Below are 18,619 nucleotides of genomic sequence, written 5' to 3' on the forward strand. Positions count from 1 at the left end.
CACGAACAAACTAACAGAGAGCAAATCAGTATTTATTGAATCATTCAAGAATATACCGGCGACAAAGATAGTAGTCAATCTAACTAATATTTTTGACTTAATAATACATATAATCTAAATATTAAGGTAAAGTACTAATATTGTTTGTCCAGGTATAAAACAAAGATAGTTTAAAAAATATTCAAAATAGATTTGAAAACTAATATACAACAATTATCAATTATCAATTATCAATTTCTCTGAGTATATTTTGTGGTTTGAATTTCACTATTTTCATGAATAATTACTTATTCTATAGGTTCAAGATAAATTCTCTTAATTTTATTAAGAGGATAACACTCACGCCACATCTTCATATATCTATATAACACGCCTTTTGCCTGATACTTGCTTACAAACCATCAATTCTATATCTAAATATCTACTGACATATTAATCGGCAAAACTTTTCTTAGATATTTCTTTAGTCCTTCTTTTTTTGTACCCTTCTAACATGACACTCACTCAGTTCAGATGTGTATGAAAAAAAAATGAAGACACATTCAGGAGACAGTAGTTTAAATAACGATGAATAAGCCAGATACAAATTTTCATTAGCCTTGTGAAGTTTTCAATATTATGAATACATGATTTATCTAATATCAATCCCTGGTAAAATATCTAGTATATCTACAAGCTAAAAACTATCACTGCAATTTCTGCAAGTATTATCCCTTTGCAAGACATTTGCAGTTCAGTCTGTTTTAAAAATTGTGAGAACAGAAAAAAATAAATAAAAATTAATAAGTGAACACGTTTGGTGCACCATTGATTAAGTGATAAGCACCTGTGTTATTCACCATACAGTACACGCATATTTGAAGAACCAGGTTTCGAAAATAGAACAACGATAACACACGTTGTATTTAACTAACTTGGATACTAAGTTCTCAAGAAAACTAATGTTAATAATACATTTTGTTCTCACTTTTACAAAATCTTAAAATTCTGAACGTAGTCACAGATTATAACGGGTTAGACACCTCGCTGCTAGAACAGATATATGAATGGCACATGTAATACCCACAGTATCTGTAGCTAGGTAGAGCTACTTTATATTCATAGGTCAAGAATTTTGACCTCCTTTAAATGAGATACATCGTTGTACATCAGGAAATGAATGATATAATTACATCCTCGAAGAGCCAAAGACAGTAACTAGTAGAATGAAAGACATATGCTTACAATATAATTTAAATTTATAATTATGATCTATATAGAAGAACTGTTTTGTAGGATACATGTCCAAGAAAACTAAAAGGTATGTTTTTGACATTAAGATGTTAAGAAAAAGTGCACATTCAAACTTCAATCTCATCTCATGACAATGATGAGTCTTCATCCAATTGTAAAATCTAGAATTCCAGAGATTGAGTTGTTCCTTACGAATTATCTTCACAAAATCTCTTTGAATTTGATTGGTCTCCTATTTCTGGTACGTATGAAGAAAACAAAGTTGGATTACACGCTATGACTTTTACATTATGATCTAGTTCGTTTACCATATTGCTGAATAGGTTCAAATTGTACAAGAAAGGAACTATTTTTGTTTATTATTTTGTTTCTATTTGTTCTTAGTTGAGTGTCATGTTGGTATTTGAAACATATATTTGAAATGTCCAGTAATTATCAAAACAAGTTGCTTTATATATCTCAATAATATGCTTTATATACAATAGCATACACAAAGTGCGGTTCATATATGATCTGAAATGGAAAAAAACAAGGAAGAGATTAATATTAACAAATAGAAAGTCTCAGGCTTTAAGTTTTTTTTATTTGTCCCCATTGGTACCATGATTATGTATTTTTGATCATATGAAATAATAAAATAACAATGAGATTCATATCCTGTCAAAGCTCCTGGTCAAACTCCATTCGAGATTTGATGCGATTCCTGTAGTTTTTGCCTGTTCTTTATTGGTTTACAAGATTTGAACATCGTTTAAATACTTTTGTTTCCATCTATACTATGAAATACCTTTCAACTGTGTATGAGAAATGAACATGAATGCACTGGTATCTAGACATATTATGATGTGATTCGAGTGCCAATGAGACAACTCTCCATCCAAGCCACAATATGCAAAAATTAAACAATTATATACGGCATACTCATTTATGCTATCTGAAATTTACAGAATCACTAATTTTTCACAAAACAAAAAGCACTAATGAAATGATCAAACGGTTTGTTTATTCGCTAAGTTTACGAAACAAGAAGACATAAAAATTTACTCTTAACACATTTTTATACTGAAATATAATTTGTTTCAGAGCCTACAACGTCAAACGATATAAAATCAAAGAATCTTGCAATTTACATTGGTGTACCTATTGCAGTTGTTTTCTTTATAGTGGTATCTGTGTGTCTGAGGAAAAAACTAAGACCAAGGTAAAAATCTTATGTTAACATATTTAATTGATTTATTATCTAATACATACTATATTATTTTCGATTGCTCACTATGTATGCTGTGTTGTCTTATGTTGATTCAAGAATTGAAGATCGGGATATAAATCAGAGAAATCTGCGGTCAACGAGAACTTCTTAATATTGTGACAAATAGTTTAGGTAACCTTCGCTGAATTGTCAGTACTTTCTTTTTTTTATCATCTAGCGTGAAACTGATCTTACCTATTAATTATGTTGACATAAACTAATCAATTTAAGGTTGATTCATTGTATCATCTTGAATTGAACGATTGCAGAACACAATTAGTCTAGGTATTTGCCTAAATCTGCAAACAGGCAAATGTGAAATTAATCTGGAAATATCTTAATTTTTTAAGAAAACGAAAAATAACAGACTTATTGCAAATTTCAAATTTATTTAACAAAACTATGTCATTGAAGGGTAGATAACTCTGATTTGTATACTGTATCGAAAGTGAATTTTTTACATTTTACTTATAGCAAAAAAAAAAACAGGTTCTGTGACACACTTTTTCCTTTTTACTTTCTTAAAACATAAACTGAAATATATCTTCTCGTATTTTTCAAAATTCTATTTTACATTAACTATCTTTGCAAAGTTAGTAGGTTTTGCACGACTTGTAGCTTGACCCTTTGGATATTTGTTCCACTATTAATCATGCAATCTCTATTCATCTTAAAGGATTATTTATGTGATTTCAGGCAACAACAACCGTATGTGGATAATTACTTTACCCCGCTACAAAATAGAGGGAATGGCCCAGGGAATACGCATTTTCAAGCAGAGCCTGATTATTTGTAGAGTAGAACAGCTAGAAAACAATGATCAGATTTGTGAGCTTCGCAGATATCTAGTTAACACAGCTAGTTTGTTATTCTTGACACCTGAGTGTTCATCCTTTAAGATTCTAGAAAAATATTGCAAAACGCGCTCACTTTTAACATTGTTTAAAGAATATCAAGGAAGATCTAGATAACCAAACAAGTTGTTACGCATTCAACCACGATTTTCATTTCATTGTTTCTGCATGTACACAGTTTTCGAAATATATACCCCTTACTGCAATATTAGGTCTCAAGCACTGACATGAGTGGTAGTTCTTGCCATATATTGATAACGTTGCGTATAAGTAGATCATAGATAAGAGACTTTTCCTACAAAATTCAGGCTATAGCATATTGGTTTTTCGTTTTTTTTTATTATATATGTAATACACAAATTATACCCTTAATTTTCTCGTTTGAAATGATTTACCTTTGCCACTCTGTAGACATTTATAAGTGACTATGTGATATGGGTTTTGTTCATTGTTAAAAACGGGACGGCGATCTATAGTTGTTAATGTCTATGTCATTCAGTCTGTTGTGAAGAGTTGTCTACTTGGCAATCACACAAAATCTTTTAAGTTTTAAATATAGTTGGCAAATAGTAATATAACAAAAATACCGAAATCCGAGGAAAATACGATACGGAAAGTCAGTAATCAAATGTCAAAATCAAAAGCTCAAAGACATCAAAGTAATTGATTACACCTGTTATAATCCTGATTTTGTACAGACATTTTCTTATGTAAACAGTTGTGGTTTAAACTTTATTATTTATTGCTAGAGAATCAATCCTGTTCTTGTATAACAGTCGCATTAAATTCCTTTATATTGACAACGATATTTGAACAAAACAAACAGAAATTATACTAGGTAAACATTTCAAAAATGGAATTCTATCAGTCAACGTTATGCTATAATCCTAATCACTATAAAGCAAACAAATATGTAGCAAAGAAACACAAAAGAAGCATAAAGACAAAGGACAATAGCAAATTGAAAGACTAGAATTTCAAATTGTTTGTCCATAGCACGATAAGACAATGACGGAAAGTAGCAGCACAGAGACCAATAATAAGTAATTAATAAACACAAAATACATGTAGTTAACAACATAATCAAAAACAGACAGGAATACAAAAATTTTACTTAAGAAGAATACCACAATGACGAGATGTATAAGTACAGAACCACGTCAAATGGATATCCCCAAAACAGACTAAACAGTAAAAATAATCTTACAGATTTATAAAAACCTTTTCATTGTTTTTTTCAATTAATCTAAATATGAAATTATGTTCTCTGACCACTTTTCAGATAAGATGGTCGACACGGTTAAAACGGAACAAAGGGTAAAATTCAAATTTTGTCTATTAATTAGAAAATCGTTATGAATAGAGAAAATCTGACGGGAGCAATGTAAGAGCGTGTCCTCTGTTGAATGTGTACTTTTATAACGGTAATACAGTTATGCAACGAATATGTTTGTATCATTGTTGTTTGACTGTCATATCATTAGGTTTCTGTCCGTCAAATATGCATTACTCTACAGTTTAACGGATGAAGTGATCTATCATACCATATCCCAAACAGTTAGACGTATATTTAAACGATCTTGCTGTTCTATCAAATTCGAATAAAACAATAACATGTTACTGTTATACATGTGTTCAGTCTTTTCTATATGATTGATTCGTTGATTTGTATGTGTTTTCTGTACTATCAGCTTTTTCGTGGCAGCCATATGTGTTTATAGGTAGTCGGAGCAACGACAATAATATCTCCTTCGGCCAGAACACTAAAAGTTTTATTGGATCAAGTTTGGAGTCAAATTCACTGCACATTGCAGAGTTCAAACGTACAACATCAGTTTTGATCGGCTAGTGGTACAGTAGATGACGATCAAGGCTCAAAAGAGGGACGAAAGATACCAAAGGGACAGTCAAACTCATAAATCTAAAACAAACTGACAACGTCATGGCTAAAAATGAAAAACAAAAACAAACAACAGCACACACGACACAACATAGAAAACAAATTAAAGAATAAACAACCCGAACCCCACTAAAAAACTAGTGGTGATCTCAGGTGGTCCGGAAGGGTAAGCAGATCCTGCTCCACATGCGGCACCCGTCGTGTTGCTTATGTGATAACAAATCCGGTAAATAGTCTAATTCGGTAGGTCACATTCAGGAAAGGGAAGGGGATTGTAGTTACGACGTAAGGAACATATCCGATATCATTTGTGATACGGTTATTCCATAACGGTCAACCAACTCGTGATGGCGTCCGTTAAATTTACGAAGGGATGATTTCAACTTCACCATTTGGAACTCTTGGTTTAATAGCTTCCTTGTGAGCAGCAACCCTCTATCAAGAAAATCATGATAGGAAATGCAAGCACGGGAATATCGTATCAATTGGGAGATATATACCCCGTATGCAGGTGCTGCTGGTATGTTGCTACTTAGAAATGAAAGTTCACAATTGGAAAACTGAAATCATCTCTTTTGTCGTAAAGTTTTGTTTTTCAACCGACCCTCATTGTCAATTTCTAGATGTAAGTCAAGATATGAGGCCGACTTAACTGTGTCTGTAGTATCCTTGATCTCTAGCTCGATTGGATAGATGCGTTCCACAAAGTCACCAAATTTTGAATTATTTAGTGAAAGAACATCATCTATATAGCAAAAAGTAGAGTTAAAGGATAGTGCTAACTTCTTATCTTTCTTCCTAAGAAGTTCCTGCATGAAGTCAGCCTCATAATAATAAAGAAACAAGTCGGCAAGTAGAGGGGCACAGTTTGTTCCCATTGGAATGCCGACAGTCTGTTGAAAAACACGTCCTCCGAACGTAACAAATATGTTGTCAATCAAGAAACCAAGCATCTTGATAATATCAGTTTCAGACAATTTTTTGTTCGAATCAGAGTGATCCTTTACAAAGTAGGATTTATCCCTCCCTAAGACAAGATACCTGTATCTACGTTGGCCATTCTTTTTTATGAAGCAAAGCAATACCAACTCTTTCAATTTGTCTTTTAGTTTGGAATGTGGAATACTAGTGTACAGAGTAGAAAAGTCAAATGTTTTAATACTGTTACAAGATGAAAGAGAGTTAGATTGTATGTACTCTAAAAGATCTTTGGAATTTTTAAGTATCCACATCAGATTCACGCCCCCTCTGGAATAGGCAGTTTCACAATAACTTTGAAGCCCGTCTTTGATTGCTGATAAAATAGATGTTAATAATTTAGAAAGAGGTTTCGTGGAGCACTTGGAAGACCCAGCAATATACCGTTGTTTGTAGGACACTTATGTAGTTTAGGTATCCAATAAAATGATGGCAGATCCAGTTCTTCATCTTTGGTTGAAATTCCAAAGGAACACAGAACAGACCTATGATTATCAAGGATTTCCTCTTTGGTAAGTGTCGTGAGGGTATATGTTGAGTTTCCAAGTGAATTGTGAATACCTAATTCGTTTATCAAGCAGTTAATGTAATGAGTTTTACATACAAAAACGATGTTGTTTGGGGCTTTATCTGCGGGGACAACAACATATTTGTCATGGAGGTAGGATAGGTGTTTTGCATTATTTGGGTCTTTAAAGATTGACGTAGCATGGGCATTGATAGACCCATTCAGTTTCTTAATTCTGATTTGTATCAACGACCTCACTGCCTTAATCCATTCGGAAAGAGTGTCTACGTCTTCCTTCTCGCGCTTAGCCCATTGCCTGGCATAATCCTCAACTGAATCCATCAAAATTTTAAAGTTAAATTTCCAATTGATGGATTTAGGCTCACGATATTTCGGACCTTTCGATAACACGTTTCGTAGAGAAGTGTTATTAACAATGTTGAGGTCACCGGTAATAAAGTGGCCAGTGGGATTCACGCTATGATCTTATTATTACTCAAATATATATATTTGTGAAGTTTTATCTCAATTTTGTTTAAAGACAAGACAGTTTTACTTAAGTTATTTTCATGCCTCGAATACCATACAATGCTCTGACTATACGATATCGGTTTTTGTTCATTGCTGAGATCAGTTCATCCTGATACCTATAATCTTTATCATCTATGCAAATGGGTTCCGTATGAAGGGCTTCCTCATTGGCAATCAAGCAACACCCTTCATTTTATTGAACAGCAGGTTAAGAAATATGAGCATGCTGCCTCTAAATTTGAAGCTATAATAGTATGAAAGTACAGACTAATAAATTGAGCTTAAATCATTTTTAATTCTTTTTTAGAATAAACAAGGATAAATAATGCAGACGTTCATTATTTTAAATTTGTGGTGATAAAATAAACCGTGACAAATTAAAAACAAAGCGCCTTTAAATCTCAAAATGATGTTAAGTTTAAAGTATTTTATTACTCTACAAAGTAATTTGGACACACGCCTGAAGGTTAGATGGTCAATGATTTCGAAGGGTGTTGATTTTGATATGATGATATGAAGTTGCAAGCCATTTAATGAATTGTGATTTTGATATTGGCGCTACAATGTGCTTGTAATTTGGTTTATGGATTACTAACTTTAAAGGTCTTTTTGCCAAAAGATGATCCACGATTACGTAGAACTAATTAAGGAACTAGTCCTAAACTTATATTGAGGAAGTCGTCCTCATATTATTATATTGTTTATTATAGTCAATGATTCGTTTTGGAAAATAATATGACTTATACAATTGTATATATATCTGATTATATATTCCTAACCAGATGAAATGGCATTCATTCAAAAGAATAATTTCACAGTCCTTCTAGTCTTGTGGGCGATCGGCAATTATAAATTGGGTTCGATATATTGTTTTGTTATATATTAGTATAGAGTGTACATTATTTTACCTACATTATTTCAATGTTATTCTATGCTAATGCAATAAATGAAGTAAACAGTCTTGGACGTAAGCGATTTTGTTACAATCAAACGAACACTTAAAAAAGTATGCAATTTTTCCCTTATTATCGACATTAATAACAAGTGAACATTTTTAATAAGATTAACAATTTATAATGCCAAAGACTTGACAACCTTTGTGTTATAATCACACATTGAGTTGTGTATATAATCATTGATTGCTTGTTGCGTGCTTAACGTTCCGTTATACGTGTATAGAAACAGAAAAAAGATGCTAGACTGCAGACTGATGTAGATTCATTGAAAATGAATGGCGCAAAAAATTATGTTTATATGTAACAGTTTATTTTGAAAATCCAAACAATTTAGATTGGAACAAATGTATTATACAGAACCACAACACCAAGAGACAACACGAGGACAATAATTCTCTTACTATGACAAATTAACAGATTGAGTGTTATCAATTTAAGTTTTAAGAATGAGGATTGATATGATTACGTACATAGGTAGAAACAGATGAAGCGAAAATGTGTGACAAATCAATGTCTCTCTACTCCTTATGGATAAGATAGACAGATATATAAACAACTCTTAGCTAAATATAACTTTGAAATTTAGGAAACAAAAAATTCCTCGGCATAACAAAGTTGGAATTAAACATCCCCTGCAACCTAAACTAAAACTACGCAATTCCTGCTCATATACTTAAACAGGTTTATATTCGGTCAGATATAGTTAGTAAGTAACAAATACATGTATTCATTAAATGGATGATAGGTTAATGTCTCGTCTCTTATCGGGATCAGTAGCAGTCCTTAAAAAGTCCCAATAATAGAAGTAATTTGTCTATTAATCAGAAAATCGTTATGAATAGAGAAAATCGGACGGGAGCAATGTAAGAGCGTGTCCTCTGTTGAATGTGTACTTTTATAACCATGATAACGGTAGTGCAGTTATGCAAAAGAATATGTCTGTATCACTGTTGTTTGACTGTCATATCATTAGGTTTCTGTCCGTCAAATTTCAAATGTCTGTGCATTACTCTACAGTTTAACGGGTGAATTGATCTATCATACCATATCCCAAACAGTTAGACGTATATTTTAACGATCTTGCTGTTCTATCAAATTCAAATAAAACAATGACATGTTACTGTTATGCATGTGTTCAGTCTTTGCTATATGATTAATTCATTGATTTGTATTGTGTTTTCTGTACTATCAGCTATTTCATGGCAGCCATATGTGTTTGGAGGTAATCGGAGCAACGACCATTATATCTCTTTCGGCCATAACACTAAAATTCCTATTGGATCGAGTTTGGAGTCAAATTCACTGCACATTGCAGAGTTCAAACGTACACCACAAGTTTTGATCGGCTAGTGGTACAGTAGATGACGACCAAGGCTCAAGCTATGATCATATTATTACTCAAATATATATATTTATGAAGTTTTATCTCAATTTTGTTCAAAGACAAGACAGTTTAACTTAAGTTATTTTTATGCCTCGAATAACATACAATGCTCTGACTATGCGATATCGGTTTTGCTCATTGCTGAGATCAGTTCATCTAAATACCTATAATCTTTATCATCTATGCAAATGGGTTCTGTATGAAGGGCTTCCTCACTGGCAATCAAACAACATCCTTCATTTTATTGAACAGCAGGCTAAGAAATATGAGCATGCTACCTCTAAATTTGTAGCTTTAATAATAAGAAAGTACAGACTAATAAATTGAGCTTAAGTTATTTTTAATTCTTTTTTTTAGAATAAACAAGGATAAATAGTGCAGACGTTCATTATTTTAAATTTGTGGTGATAAAATAAACCGTGACAAAAACAAAGCGCCTTTAAATCTCAAAATGATGTTAAGTTTTAGAGTATTTTATTACTCTACAAAGTAATTTGGACACACGCCTGAAGGTTAGATGGTCAATGATTTCGAAGGGTGTTGATTTTGATATGATGATATGAAGTTGCAAGCCATTTAATGAATTGTGATTTTGATATTGGCGCTACAATGTACTTGTAATTTGGTTTATGAATTACTAACTTTAAAGGACTTTTTGCCAAAAGATGATCCAAGATTACGTAGTACTAATTAAGGAACTATTCCTAAAATCATATTGAGGAAGTCTTCCTCATATTATTATATTGTTTATTATGGTCAATGATTCTTTTTGGAAGATAATATGACTTTTTACAATTGTATATATCTGATTATACATTCTTAACCAGATGAAATGGCATTCATTCTAAAGAATAATTTGATTCTTTTGAATGTTAACTAAATTGACAGAACTGTATTACACCACTATAAATGGATCAAAGTAATAGTAATTTTCCGAGTTTCGATGTATAGGGGAAAATTAATGAACTAACGGTTCTTTCAAATAATTGTATAGACACGTGATATTAATTGTAGTATCACGTGAATGGTCATTTTTTGCCGGTTAATTTCCCTATTAGACCATTCTCTCGCCGTCTTCGAACTGGTCAAGTTCAAATTCAATGTTGGTCCATTATTGTTTGATTTTTTTCTTGTTTTGTACTATATGTTGGTATTTTGTTGACTATTACTCACTTTGATGATATTTTGTTTATGTAAACATAAGCTAAGTTTCAGTATTGTCCAATGTAAACCTCTCGAGTAGAGCTAACGAGCATTAGGGTATGGACACATGTTTTCATATCGACTAAGGTAACTTGGTTGTTGGTTTTTTCTGGCCGGCGGTTTCGTTTATGACAGAGTCAATGTTTTCATTTCATATTGAAAGCATTGTTTATATGTATATAGATATAAACAGTCGTGGACGTAAGCGATATTTTTACGATCAAATGAACACTTAAAAAAGTATGCATTTTTTTTCTTTTTTCTTATTATCGACATTAATAACAATTGAAATTTTGTAATAAGATTAGCAATTTATAATGCCAAAGACTTAATCACACATTGAGTTGCGTATATAATGATTGTTGCGTGCTTAACGTTCCTTTATACATGGATAGGAACAGAAATAGATGCTAGACTGCAGACTGATGTGAAATTCATTGAAAATGAATGGCGCGAAAAAAAGTATGTTTATATGTAACAGTTTATTTTATAAATCCAAACAATTTAGATTGAAACAAATGAATTATACAAAACTAAAACACCAAGACACAACACGAGGACATGAATGCTCTTACTATGATAACCAATTAACAGACAGTGTTATCAATTTAAGTTAAAAGATTGAGGATTGATATGATTACGTACATAGGTAGAAACAGATGAAGCGAAAATGTGTGACAAATCAATGTCTATCTACTCCTTATGGATAAAATAGACAGACATATAAACAACTCTTAGCTTAATATAACTTTGAAATTTATGATACAAACAATTCCTCGGCATAACAAATTTGGAGTTAAACATCCCATGCAACCTAAACTAAGAGTATACGCAATTTCTACTCATATACATAAACAGGTTTATATTCTGTCAGATATAGTTAATAATCAACAAATACATGTATTCATTACATGGCTAATAGGTAAATGTCTCGTCTCTTATCTTGATCAGAAGCAGTCCTTAAAAAGTCCCAATAATAGAAGTAAAACAGAAAAATATCCTCTCACGAAAATGACAAAAACAAGTTACATGCAAAAGGATTACTATGATAAAGTTTACATTACTGGAAAACATAGAAAACGGTAGGAAAGACAATCATTTTTCACCGATGAGGAGATTCATTTATTGATTACTGTTTGCATTGCGTCCAGTAACAGGTATTTTATGCATGTTCAGCACAAGAACAAAACAACAATAAATACCATAGCTGTGCCAGGAAAATTAGCAACGCAGAGATGAATAAATGCTCGTTAAGGGGGCTCGCGGGTCTAAATCATTTTTTTTAATTTGATATAGGGATTTCGTTATATTTTTCTATAAAAGAACTTTATCTTATACTTGATAGAAAAATGGAATAAAAAAAAATGGGCAGACGTTCATTTACACTCACAATCTGCCTTCGACAGAAGCATACATTTTTGACAATGTCCTTTTTTTTCTGTTGAACTAATAGGCGAAATAAAAAAGAACTAAATTACAGAAATCGCTTACATTTTACAATTATTTAGTTTATGTACAGCTTATTCGAAAACAGCAATAAGAAATAAAGGTCACCTATGAATTAAAAAAAGATATTTCAAATTGAATGCCAAAAAATGGCATTTTTGCACCAAAGGGAGATAATGTGGAGCCTATTTAATGATATCTACATTTTAAAAGTCACCTGGGGCCAACACGAATTGATTCGTTGGAATGATTGTTGTACCATATGATAAAGTAACAACTACTAAGGTAATAAATAAAATTTGTAATGAAAAATAAATGTTTTTTTTCTGAAAATCTTATACCCGCGAAAAAAATGATTGATTATATCGTGGATCTTCAATTCTCTTCAGGGTCTTTTTCTATTGGCTTTGATAAAATGCAGTTTGCTCAAAAAGTAGGTGAACAGGTGTCCTATATTTGACAAATTCGACTATTTACACGAAGGGTACAACATGTGAAGCAGGATCTGTTTACCCTTCTGGAGCATCAACCTTCAGTTTTGAGTGGGGTTCATGTGGCTTAGTCTTTAGTTTTCTAAGTTTTCCCTGTGTACTATTATTTGTATGTTTGTCCTCTTATGGTTAAGCATGACGTTTTCAGTTTATTTTCAATTTGGGAGTTTCACCTACCCTCTAATACATGTAACCCTACCCTTTTGGAGCACCTAAGATCACCCCATTTTTTTGGTGGGGTGATCTTATTCTTATGTTTTCTACGTTGTGTCATGTGTACTATTGTTTGTCTGCTTGTCTTTTTCATTTTTAGCCATAGCGTTGCCAGTTTATTTTCGATTTATGAGTTTGACTGTCCCTCTGGTATCTTTCGTCCCTCTTTTGCACCTCTTGGCTAATTCGTCATTAAAAGTTCAAAATTCAACGTGGTTCACATGAATTTATGAGTGTTTGCAAAATGAGATGACAAACTAGAATTTGTAATTTTTAACTTATCCGTTTCCACGCAGAACATATCCTGATAGATTAAAGAGAAATGCACTTTTTTCGATAAATACTGATTTGCATTACAATATTTTAATGTCATGTTCATTTCTATGATCATAACGCAAACAAAAAAGTCAATGATTTTGTGTATCATGTGATAATGACAAGTGGTAATTTCAGAATCAAGAGGTATGCGAAAGGTATCAAAAAGTAAAATCACAAAAATACTGAACTTAGAGGAAGATCAATTGGGAAAGTCCATAATCACATGGCAAAATCAAATAACAAAACGCATCAAAAACGAATGGACAAGAACTGTCATATTCCTGACTTGGTACAGGCATTTTCAAAGTGTTTTCAAAATTCATTAGTCGAAATCAAACTGCAATGCCATCGTAATAAAAACATAAGGTACACAACAGTTCACAAAACATAAGAAAAACAAAATACTTAGCAACACTTACCATAAAATTAAACAAGGGATGATTTCAGGTCCTGCAAAAGGGTGAATGAATACTGATCTTCGTTTGGCACCGTTCGTGTTTCTAATGAAAGATTAAACCCGGTAATAAGTCTATTGCAGTAGGTCACATTCAAGAATAAGAAGACGGAATTGTGGTTATAACTTTTGTAACATGTTCCTTGTTATCTGTGAAACAATTCACCAAGCTCGTGATGGCGTCCGTTAAACGAATGAGTACAACTTCACACTTGACTCTTGTACCCAGGGCCTTCCTTGTACCAGGATCTATGACAAAGGAGACGATTGCAACTTGAAATTACAAATTTGCCTCACCTACTAAGCAGCAGTAAACAAACTTAATACACGTATCAAGTATAAATTATGAACTCAGTCGATATTAAAAACATGCAGCTTCTACCAGGTGTCTGAACAAAACATAAATAAGCCAGAGTTTTGTTGAAGAACTTGTCTCCCTTTTCAACAGAAAATTCATCAGAAAGTTAAATATTCCGTGTCTTCTTAATACTAACACTAGATGCATGTTCGTGCATTATAGATTCTAGGTTGTTAAGTTGTGTACCCTTTTATTTTCCTTGTTGTTTCCTCGTTAATTACTTCGTCCTGTTGTATTTCTTTTGGTCGTATGAATTTGACGTGAATATATGCATATCATAATTGCAACTTCGGGTTTTAAACTTTTAACTTCAGGCATTACAGGTACAGGTGACTTTTGATGTGCAATTCGTACACAAAGCGTTTCTACAATGTTAACGTTGTTTCTAGCTATTGTGTTTAACCTTATATGTATATCTTCTATTTTTTCTTATTTTATCGCAATTAATAATGTATATCAAATTCAACAAACTGTTTAATAAAAAAAAAAGATATTAGGAAACCTCTGCAATTTTATAAGATGTATTAATAGTAAGCTCACTCTTTCTTAACAACAATAATTTAATAACCATACTTGTACACATATAATGTATTTCTTTATACAATTCTAACTTTTACATTTGACTATAAAAGTGTAAATTCACATTACATTAGAGATTTCCAATAAAACGACATACGCACTTAACTCGACGTACGGACGTAATGGGACGGGTTATTGCCAACCATCAAATTTGATTGAATACGTCTCTTAAGTTTAAAAAAAGTATTCCAAGACTTAAATAATCCCACACTTGCATAATCGTTCATATGATATTTTTTTTCATTATGACGAAACATGATAGAAATATTGCATTTTTATTGATCACGTGGTTTTCCGGATTCCCAATTTTATTATACTGACATAAAATCACGTAACAAACATATCCCGTACCTATTATAAGTTAACTTTCTTGGTTTTGATTATTAAAATTATTTTTCAATATACTTTGCAGATGGACACCCAATTATACATTTTCTGTCTTTCTTTATAGCGTACCGATCTTTTTATTACATTTGTTTCGGGGAAAATATTTAAAAGGATATGTTTCTGACAATTTCGGAAATATCGAAAGCAGATTTTTTTCAGAATCTATCCTTATAAAGGTTGAAAATTCATATAACTATCGCTTCCATTTACATTATAAACAAAAGTATTTTTCATTTATTATACAAAGCATTGAAAAAGAAATCGCGCTATATGTTAGGTTTCTTTTAAGAATTAAGGTGTATTCGATTATGGATTGTTATGTATTTTTTAACGGATATGCTATCGGAGTCCAAATACAAAATATATTTTCAGGGAATATATTTAATATCTCTTGAAGTGAACTAATTAAGAGAATTCTATCCATTTTATTGATAAAGAACTTACTAAAAGGGGTTACCAAATTCAATTTAATGTGTAAATAATCATTATATTAACGGAAATGTGCACATGTAAGGTAAGTAACATTAAACAACATAACATAATAAGATTTTGTTGTCGGATGCGAATCCAAGATGCATCATAAAATGGATAAGCTAGATACGGATATTTATTTAAGTAACATACAAAGTGTAAATCGCAAACAACTGATCCGAACATTGAGTCATAGCTGCGGGGTTTTTTTTAAACGAACTTACTTTTGGTGAGCAAAGTTTTGAAGACACGCAGCATTCCTACATTTTATGGAGTACTCTTCTACCCTATTTAATATAGCAAGACTTAATATAGTTCTCCATCTTATTACTGTACATGTATCATCCATACATGCTGACAAAAATTGAATTTATAAAGTTAAGAGACATAGTATATCTTAAACTTAGTTTCCCCATATTTGTAAAAAAAAAAAAAAAAAAAAATCATTTTAGAGGAGGTCATAAATATAATTTTGTCGATCAGGAACCTATCTTAATTCTAATACCTGATCGAATACTGAGAATTAGGCCTTTAACCAGAAGTTTGATTAAATGCGCACTAAAAATATATTTTAATGATAGAATTCCACAAATCTGAATTTTCATAGGCAGTATGTTTTTGCCATTGTTTAAACAAAGGTGGGGCTTTATCTGCCAGGATTCAAATCATTTGCATCACCAGAAATAAAATTCAAGTTAGTCGACAGTTGGTTGCTTAACGTCCAGTGGCAAATATTTTATGCATCATTAACGTGTAGAGAGCGTGACATTATATATAAAAGAGGCATCGGATTCAACTTCCGTATTCTGACCGGACGGGACTGCGTACATGTTCAACCCGCACATCTAACGGACTTCCAACTTTGGCATTGGTTGAACTGCTGAACGGAACAAGACCAATGGTGACCATATTTCTATTCCCTTGATATCTTTGAGAGGTTACTGTCGAGAAGTTGCGATCAAAGAGACAGTTTATATTAAACGCCAACTATTTTAGAAAAAAATAATTTAAGAACATTGACGTTATATTACACCTACGTTTGTACGGGCTCTTCCTAGAATCCATGCATCATAATAATTAAAGACAAGATATATTATTAGAATTATCTGATTCAGTAAAGTGTAATCATAATTGTTCTATAGATGCGTCCTCATAAATTCATTTGTTAAAATTATACGAAAAGATGACACAGATGCATCAGTGATCTGATTTTTCTTTTACCAAAGTAGCTTGAAATAATTATAGAATTATGCTAAAAAGAAGAAGAGGCAAGTCGTGTACACTTTTCACATTCCGGCGTGTTTGAAACTCTTTTCTTAATCTTATAACTTAAAAAATGTGAATATGATCACGCTTCATATTTCATTATTTTTATTTATTCAAACTTAATTTTGATTTATGAGCTATAAGAATTCACAGTTTAAGAGATAAATATATGGGTCAATTGAAATGACGAAGTAATGATCGGTGTGTTTGATTACCTGTTACTGAACAAATTATTCCCTTTAAGGTTGCTTTCGATGATCGAAATCACTGCAAATTTAATAACAAAATATGTAAAACAAATAAAAATAGTAAACTGTGCTAGTTTTTAGATGATATTTATTCCAACAAAGTATGTGTATTCAACGAGTCAAAACTTCATACAGTTTATGGTCCCCTCCGTCGACCTTCACTGCAATAGGCCGATATACGGTCAGATAGGTCGGTTATGTCGAGTAATGTCATTTTATTGGAAATCTCTAATAAGACGTGTCACGGTACTTATCTATCCCAAATTTGTGTATTTGGTTTTGATGTTATATTTGTTATTCTCATAGGATTTTGTCTGATGCTTAGTCCGTTTCTGTGTGTGTTACATTTTAATGTTGTGTCGTTGTTCTCCTCTTATATTTAATGCGTTTCCCTCAGTTTTAGTTTGTTACCCCGATTTTTTTTTGTCCATGGATTTATGAGTTTTGAACAGCGGTATACTACTGATGCCTTTATTTATATGTTATCTCATCCGAAATTTAGAATTTTATGCATTTTTAATGCATTTTTTTTATGAATCCAATTTAAAAATTCTCTGTAACCTTTGTACTGGCATGGTTTAATGAGAATAAACTATCTATCAGAATCAACGTCTCTGTCATCCTGCGTACACAGGTTTGATCCTGATATCAGTAGTGAATTTATCAGCACTGTTTTTGTTGCTTGAATAATTTTACGGACGCCATCACGAGTTGGTTGACCGTTATGGAATAACCGTTTCACAAATGATATCGGATATATTCCTTACGTCGTAACTACTCTCCCCTTCCCTTTCATAAATGCGACTTACTGAATTAGACTATTTACCGGATTTGTTATTTCATAAGCAACACGACGGGTGCCACATGTGGAGCAGGATCTGCTTACCCTTCCGGAGCACCTGAGATCATCCCTAGTTTTTGTGGGGTTCGTGTTGTTTATTCTTTAGTTTTCTATGTTGTGTCGTATGTACCATTGTTTGTCTGATTGTCCTCTTCATTTTTAGCCATGGCGTTGTCAGTTTATTTTTGATTGTCGACAACTGTAAACCATTCAAATTTGGAAATAGCAGCCTAATTTTTGTGGGAAAAGGTTCTAAAGTTGCATGAACTTGCAGAATTCGTTTTTGTTATAAATAGAGACGTTAGTTTGTTCCTCATGGCAATACCCATGGGTTGTTGTAAAACAAGTCGTACCAACGTAATACATATGCTGTCAATGAAAATATCGTGTGTCGTGTTCATGTAAGTTTGAGTATATTTTAGTTCAATCAAAGTGATATTTTTAGAAATAACAATTTTAATACCTTAGACAACAATCTTGTCTCTAGGTTGACTTTTTATGACACAAAACAGGACCAATTCTTTCAATTTGTCCTAAGTTTAGAATAGATAATAGTTGGGCAAATAAAAATGTCATAATTTAGAATGGAAAGACATTGCGAGTTTTCTGAAAGATCTGTATGACTCTTTATCTGTGATGACAATACATATTTCTCATGGAGGTAGAACCGGTGATTAGAAACATTATACATATGTAGGTCTTCGTATTGCATTGTAAGATGTGGTTTTAAAGATTTATTTAGATTTTTTAT

Source organism: Mytilus galloprovincialis, chromosome 8, assembly GCF_965363235.1.
Source record: "Mytilus galloprovincialis chromosome 8, xbMytGall1.hap1.1, whole genome shotgun sequence".
NCBI lineage: Eukaryota > Metazoa > Mollusca > Bivalvia > Mytilida > Mytilidae > Mytilus > Mytilus galloprovincialis.